This window comes from Vicia villosa, linkage group LG7 (genome assembly GCF_029867415.1).
Source record: "Vicia villosa cultivar HV-30 ecotype Madison, WI linkage group LG7, Vvil1.0, whole genome shotgun sequence".
Taxonomy (NCBI): domain Eukaryota; kingdom Viridiplantae; phylum Streptophyta; class Magnoliopsida; order Fabales; family Fabaceae; genus Vicia; species Vicia villosa.
Genome location: NC_081186.1, coordinates 131724419 through 131732260, shown reverse-complemented (window position 1 = coordinate 131732260; position 7842 = coordinate 131724419).

The following is a 7842-nucleotide window of genomic DNA, read 5'->3' as shown; positions in this document are numbered from 1 at the left end:
TACAGCATACAGTGGAAAAACTTGCAACTCGACAATGTCTTTGTGATCATATCAGCAGCATTGTCTTCAGTCGAAACCTTCAGCATTTGGACTTCTCCACGCTCGATTACTCCTCTGACGAAATGCAGCCTCACATCAATGTGCTTAGTTCACTCATGATAGGCTGAGTTCTTCGACAGGTTTATTGCACTTTGACTATCACATTTAACAGTGATAACTCGACCTTGAAGTTTTAGCTCCTTCGCAAAACCTTCAAGCCACAATGCTTCTTTCACAGCTTCAGTGAGAGCAATATACTCCTCCTCAGTGGTTGATAAAGCAACAACCTTCTGAAGTGTTGCTTTCCAACTAATTGTTGTGCCAAACATAGTGAAAACATATCCAGAAATATATTTTCTGGAATCCATACAACCTGCATAATCAGAGTCGACATATCCTTCGATCACTGATTTACTATCTTCACCCAAGGCTCCACCATAAATTAGGACCCTGTTCAGAGACCCATTTATGTACCTTAAAATCTACTTCAATGCTTGCCAGTGAGCCTTTCCAGGATTCGCCATGTACCTGCTTACAAGACTTACTGCATATGCTATGTCGGGTCTGTAGCAACCTACCCTAAAATTAAATTATAGATTCGCCACCTATTCTACCAAGGCGAATAGGAAACCTTTATACAATTAAGAGATTCAGGATATGATACTATATTTAGGTCGAGGGAAGGTGTTAGGCACCCTTAACCCTTCCCTAAGGTTTTGAATTTAGAGACGGAGGTTTATGGCTAAACATAAAGAAGAGTGACAGACAGTTAATAGGATAATTGACAAGATTTAAACCTGATTAGAATTTTGAGGAAGGGGACTCGCCTTGTTGCCAAGTGCCTACGTATCTCCTTAGGGAGAATCCGAGTCAACGTAGTTCGGGGAAGGGTTGTACGCCCTTAGGGTTGAAATTTGATTTGATATGGTTTAAAGGCTTTTTGAATGGCCTATCGTAGTTTTAGAAGTTGTGCCTTGAAAGGAATTTTGAGTTGCCTGATTGAAAAGGATGGAAATCCGTAGTTTGGTACTAGTAGTTTGAAAAGGTTTGGGAAGTGTTTTAGGATTTGGGCGTACAACTCTGATTTTAATTTGTACTATTAACCGCAATGATCAATAGATTCGATCACCATAGTTAAAAGATTAGTAGTTGTATCATTACCAATTTTAATTGATAGGTTCAATTATCACTAATAACGAATAATAGTATTTTTTTTAGGGATTTTTATAATTTAATTTGTATCATTATCCCTCGTAATCGATTAATTCGATTAAAAAGAATAATGAATTAAAGTAAGAAAAATAAAAAGGTTTATCATCGCAACCAATAAAAATAGTTGAAACCATTTAACCAAATAAAACTTATTTATTTTAATTAAATAAACATTTTAAAATGAAATCGATTATTGCCCATTGCGATTAATCGATTTAATCGAGACGAACAATAAATTGGAATTTTAATATTTTAGATCATACATTAATTTATTTATGAAAAATAATTATTATTATATAAATAAATATTTAAAAAGGATTTAAATAAAACATATAAATTAATTAAAATTAATTTAGTTTATTAGGGTTATGATTCAATGTGGCAGACTTGAGAGTCCATGGTATGAGGCACAAATCTGGGTGCGTTGGATCTGACTTAGTGGGAATTCTAGGGCTGGATCTAAGGGTTGCATGGTAAGGCCTAGATTGAGAGGCGCATGGGATCACATAGGAAAAGTCAGAAAAAAATATATGTTGGAGGGAGGGCTCGAACCTGCGACCTTCCACTCACGTACACGCTTCGCTACCATCCCAACCAAACAACGTATGCGTTTAAGACACGCATCCCACGCATCATATACGAAACAAAGAAAATAAAAAAAACTCAGCGCGCGAAATTCAAACAAGCGAATCAGAGGAGGACACCTCATCGTCTTCCCCAACTTACCTGTGAAAACCTGCAAAATTAGCCACGAATTTGCTACGAATTGCTTCGTAGCATACACACCTAGAAAATAGAGAATTGCACATATATACGTATAATTATTTCGCACCAGTCCTATTCTTCTCGTCCCAATCATGCGAACATGGCTATGTCATTGATTTATCCTAATTTTTCCTCTAACAGAAAACCCCCAATTCAAACGCTAAAAACCTAACTCGGCCTTCAATGGCCAAACATGATTTACACGCTTGAACATCGATTAAACAATCCAGACATGTTCAGAGCATCATCATTAACCAAAATATGCAATCAATTTCCAATGAAAGTGCATGGATTACTCTAATCGATCAAAGTTTCAAAGCGGCATACCTTGGTTAAATGGAGAGTGTTCTGGGGGTGTTGACGCTATGCAAGTGTCCAGTCACCTTCAGAATGCCTCGAGGAACCTGTAGCACTCTTCAAATCTCTTTGAAACCTTCTGAATCTCTCAAACCGATTCTGAGTTTTCTGGCAAATTTTTTACTCTTAAGTTCTTGCCTCTGATCAGAATTGTCAACCCCTATTCGTGTGGCCTATCCTCTCTACTTATAGAGGACTCATTTAGGTTAAAAACAATCTTCAAAAAGCCCTTTGAATCCAATCTTGAGATTTTGAGAAAATTGATTTTATTTACTTTCTATTTTCATCCAATTTTGCATCAACTCTATCCAATCAATTCTCCACGAAAATTATATGATAATCTGATAGAAATGCTGATTGGAATTGGTTATTATGTGACCTTTTTCCAAATATTTGATTTCCTTTGATTTATACAATTTTAAATCATTATTTAAATGAATAAAAATCATATAAAAATAAAATAAAATATAAAATTCGTGGTAAATCACTTTGGATAACCTAAATGACTTGTGGACCAAGTTTAAGTCATAAAAGTATAGGCCCATTTGCAAGAAAACCAATTTGAACCTCCTTTATTTCACATTTTGCCCTCTAAAATTACCCAACTTTGACCAAGCATATCTCACTCAATTTTTAAGCTATGAAGGAGTTCTAGGACTTTTTGGAAACCTCAAGATGTCCTCTATAGACATCATGATCAACCTTTGATCAAATGATGTCTATATTCTCCCATACTTGATGTTAATCAAAAATCAGAGGTTTGGACTATGCTTTGATCATGGTTGACTTTTAAGTCATCCCAGTTGATTATGGATCATCTGAGCTGTTGAACAAGTAAACTTTGGAATTGGGTCTTGACTTTTGTCATAGAGGTATCTTGGATCATAATTCCCTCAGGAGAGTACCAAACCCTAGCTTTAGGAGGCTCTTGCTCAGGAGAATGACTGGATGAATCTCTTGAACTTTAAATCATTGTGAATGGAATATGGAAGGCAAATTTTGGGGTATGACAGCTGCCCCTGTTCATTCTTCTTAAACCTGAAGAATCAGATAGGCATGTCTGCCTATCGTGATCTAAAGGTGGAAGATGATCTTGGTTACCTCCAGGGGACTAACGTACCAAAGAGCCGTAGCTTCATATCACCGCCGGGGGACTAACGTGATAAGACGTAACTCATTACTGCTCAAGGACTAACGTAATAAGTCGTAGTTGGGAAACAAGTTTGTGCTAGAGACCACTTTCCTTGTCATCAGTTTGGAATAGCAGTTGGGAAACAAGTTTTGTGGTAAAGACCACTTTCCTTGTCATCAGTTTGGAATAGCAGTTGGGAAGCAAGTTATGTCTTAGAAAAGATTGGATAAATATTTTAAGAAGGCTACCTAGAAAGGCATGATATGTCTTAAACAAGACTCACCTAGAAAGGCTCCTAAAAAAGATATGAAACGTCTTAAACAAGATTCACCTGGAGAGGTTTTTAGAAAGGATATGGAATGTCTTAAAAAAGATTACCTAGAAAGGCCATGATGCACATTAGAGAAGACTATCTATAAAGGCTCCTAAAAAGGACATGATATGTCTTAACAAGACTGCCTAGAAAGGTTCCTAGAAAGGACATGTAACGTATTAAACAAGACTATCTAGAGAGGTTACTATAAAGGATATGAAACGTCTTAAACAGGACTACCTAGACAGGTTATGACACGTCTTAAACAAGATTGCCTAGAAAGGTTATGATATGTCTTAAACAAGACTTCCTAGAAAGGATATGGTACGTCTTAAACAAGACTATCCTAGGGAGGTTACTGCGAATGATATAATATGCCTTAAACAAGACTATAAACAAGACTATAAGGTTAACTTCGATATGTCTCAAACAAGACTGACCTAGAAAGGCTCCTAGAGAGGATAAGGAGGGATTGGATACATGTTTTAAGGAGATTACCTAGAAAGGTATGATATGTCCTAAACAAGACTAACCTAGAAAAGTTTTTGGAAAGGATGTGATATGTCTTACACAAGACTCAACTGGAAAGGCTCTTAGACAGGATACGGATACCTTAAACAAGACTTACCTAGAAAGGCTCCTAGAAAGGACACAATACGTTTTAAACAAAACTACCTAGAAAGGTTCCTATAAAGGATATGGAACGTCTTAAACATGACTACCTAGAAAGGTTCCTATAAAGGATATGGAACGTCTTAAACAAGAATACCTAGAAAGGTTCCTATAAAGGATATGGAACATCTTAAACAAGACTACCTAGAAAGGTTCCTATAAAGGATATGGAACGTCTTAAACAAGACTACCTAGAAAGGATAGGATATGTCTTAAACACGACTGCCTAGAAAGGTTAGGATACGTCTTACACAAGACTGCCTAGAAAGGTTCCTAGAAAGGACAAGGAGGGTCTTAGCGAAGACTGCTTGGGAAGGTTGATAATCGTTTTGGACAAGACTACCTAGAAAGGTAAGAGATTCTTTGATTGCTTCTGGATTGCCTTTGAAGAAAGACTTGGAATGAGGTATTAGAATTGTATCTGTTAAGATTGAATCGTTGATACGATCGTATTTGCACTGTAATTGGATGATAACATCCTTTTGATTATGAAGTGACCTGAAAAGGCAGCGTTAGTTTTATGCAATGTCATGATGCATCTGTCATGTAATGAGATTCTCAAAATAAATGAGAATTATGTATGTATGACGATCCCACATTGCAGGTCGTAAATAATACAGGCGTGGAAAAACCAATTACGCAACAATGCTCCTTGTGTGATACTAGTGTGATTTCCCCAATATCATAAATTTTGAGCGACGTGCCCCTTAATCTGAAGGAGGGATCTTTAGAGGGAACTCGAGTTTTACCATGTCTTGCCTGATATGCACTGCCCCAGTATTTGAATTCTTGAAAGATATGCCCCTAGTCAATAGGATCCTTGATTGCATGCCCCTGTTTTAGGAAAATCCTTTGGACGTGGTTTCCCCATTCAAGAGTCTTTATCAGAAATGGTCGCCTTTGATTAAACCAATTTCGAGGTCTCCTTGATGCTAAGTGTTGATTTGAATGTGAAGCAGATGCTTTTCAGAATTAGCCATGCGTTTTTTTTGTCGTATTCGATGGACAAAAGTTCGTTGAATACTCATAATGAGATGACGTTTTCTGGGATATTTCCTGAAGAGATTCCTTGAAAGGATAGGAAGTTGTCTTAAACAAGACTGTGCTTTAAACAAGCTCAAGGCGACATGTTTGTGAAGAGGGTCAAAAGATTCCTATAGAGGATAAAGACTGTTTCAAGGAATGTGGCGTTTTAAACAAAACTTAGGAAAAGACATCTTGAAGAAGATTACCCTAGAAAGGGATGGGAGATCGTCTTAGAGAAGACTCTGTACTTTAAACAAAGTTTGACAAGGTTCTTGGAAGCATAAGAGAAGTTTGAATATGTCTTAAAAAAACTAACTGAAAAGATCGATGAGTATCTTAAAGAGGATTACTTAGAAAGGAATATGTCTTAGAGAAGACTATCTGAAAAGATTCCTGAAAATGAAGAGAGATACCTGGAAAGGCTCGTAGAAAGGATGAGGAGATGTGTCTTTAAAAGACTATTTGAAAAAGGCTCCTAGAAAGGGTAAGAAATATTTGAACATGTCTTAAAGAAGACTACATGGACAGATTGAGAGATGTCCTATAAAGGTTCCTGGAAAGGATGTGAGAATGGTATTGACACCATCTGATCCTGAGTGACCTTTGCGACGTGCCCCCAGGTAATGGATTTGCCCCATGGGCTATTCAGCGTCTTTGACAGATTCCATGGATCTTGATTAGATTGCCCCATGTAAATGGGATAATGACTGGTTATGCCCTGTGTACACCTTAGCCATCCCAGTCATGCGTAAGAGATATTTCTTCTCTTTTTTTCTTGATATGCTTTTAAAGCTATTTCGCATGTCGGTAGGATTTGTTTAGTCATTAGCCATGCCCCATGCAATTTCTCACTGATGTTTAAACATTTGAATCCACATAGACAAGTGTACTTTGTAATGAAATTCATAAGATGCGAATGCATATGTCTGTCTTGAAAGCTTAAAAAACATTTTTGAGTAAAGCAAAGCTTTTTTTTTTTGTAAGTAGGTGATATCAACTCAAGAGTTATAGTAGATGTTAAGGAGTTGGGATACCTTTTGGTAACGGTATGCTTTCGAACTAACCATGCTTTAGTTAGGGCTTTCAAGGGTTGTAACGTGGCCTGGTTCACGGTTTTAAGAAACAAAGGATAGTGGCTCAAAGTTTATTTGTACCCATCCCCATCTCCGTGATGTTCTCCAGTCCTATGCTCAATTAACTAGGCGTTTAAGCTCCAAAAGACTTTGGGAATACTGATATTTATGATGGTTTAAAAACCGAAGTTTTATTTGCAAAGGCAGTCATCCTCCTTTGTAGTGCCCTCTTTTCGACTTTGTTATCCCTAATTTTTGCCTGAACTGTTCATCTTAAAATTACAGTCAGCGGGATGCCCCAATTTTGCCTAAGTATCCTTAATAGGTTTTGACTTAGCAGGCCTTTGTATTGATTTCTTTTTCTTTGCGGATATTGACTGCCAGACTTAATGATAACGGAGAACCATCGGTGATTATGTTCAAAGGAACAGTTTGGAATAATTAAGTTAACTGAGCAGCTACCCTACCCCAGGTTGTGTATTAAGGGTTTTATTTTATATGAAGGAAAACTACTACTTCTTTAGGCTCAAAGGGGTTGACGAGGGATTAACATCCTTATATCTCCATTATTCAGGAATTGAAACAATGCCTGTACATCATCAACACGGTCTGTTCGAAAGCATAATGTATGAAATTATGGTATCGTTTTCGTCATTCCCCCTCTAAAGGTGTACGGCTTTAACGAGAGTTGAATATCACAAAGAAGAAAACCAAGTAAAAACACATTTTTAAATATAGTGAGAACACTAGGAATAAATCAAGACAAACGTAAGCAATGCATTAATGATTATTATAAAGTACATAGCATATGTCGTAAGACCAATGTTTAAACAAACGGAAAGAAATTGCAAATGAAAACGAAACTAATGATCTAAGAAATCCTCTTTCTAGCCACCTATGGCATTAGACTTGCGAGGATCTTCGAACTCGATGAGCCCTTCTTCAATTAAATCTTGGATCTTGTGCTTCAACGGCCCACAATCCTCTGTATCATGACCAAGACTTTCTGAATGATAAGCGCACCTAGCATGATGCTTGTACCCAGGAGCGGGGTTAGCTGGAGCTGAGTATGGAGGCAGCAGAGTTACGAAGTTCTGACTGAGCAGACGTTGCAAAGCTTGAGACAGTGGCATGTACAACGGGGTGAATGATCGTTTTGGCTTGGACCTCCAGGTGCGTTGGCCACCCTGTTGCTTTTGCTGATCCTTTTGTTGTAGTGCTGGTGTCTGATTAACTAGGATTGCCCCCACAGT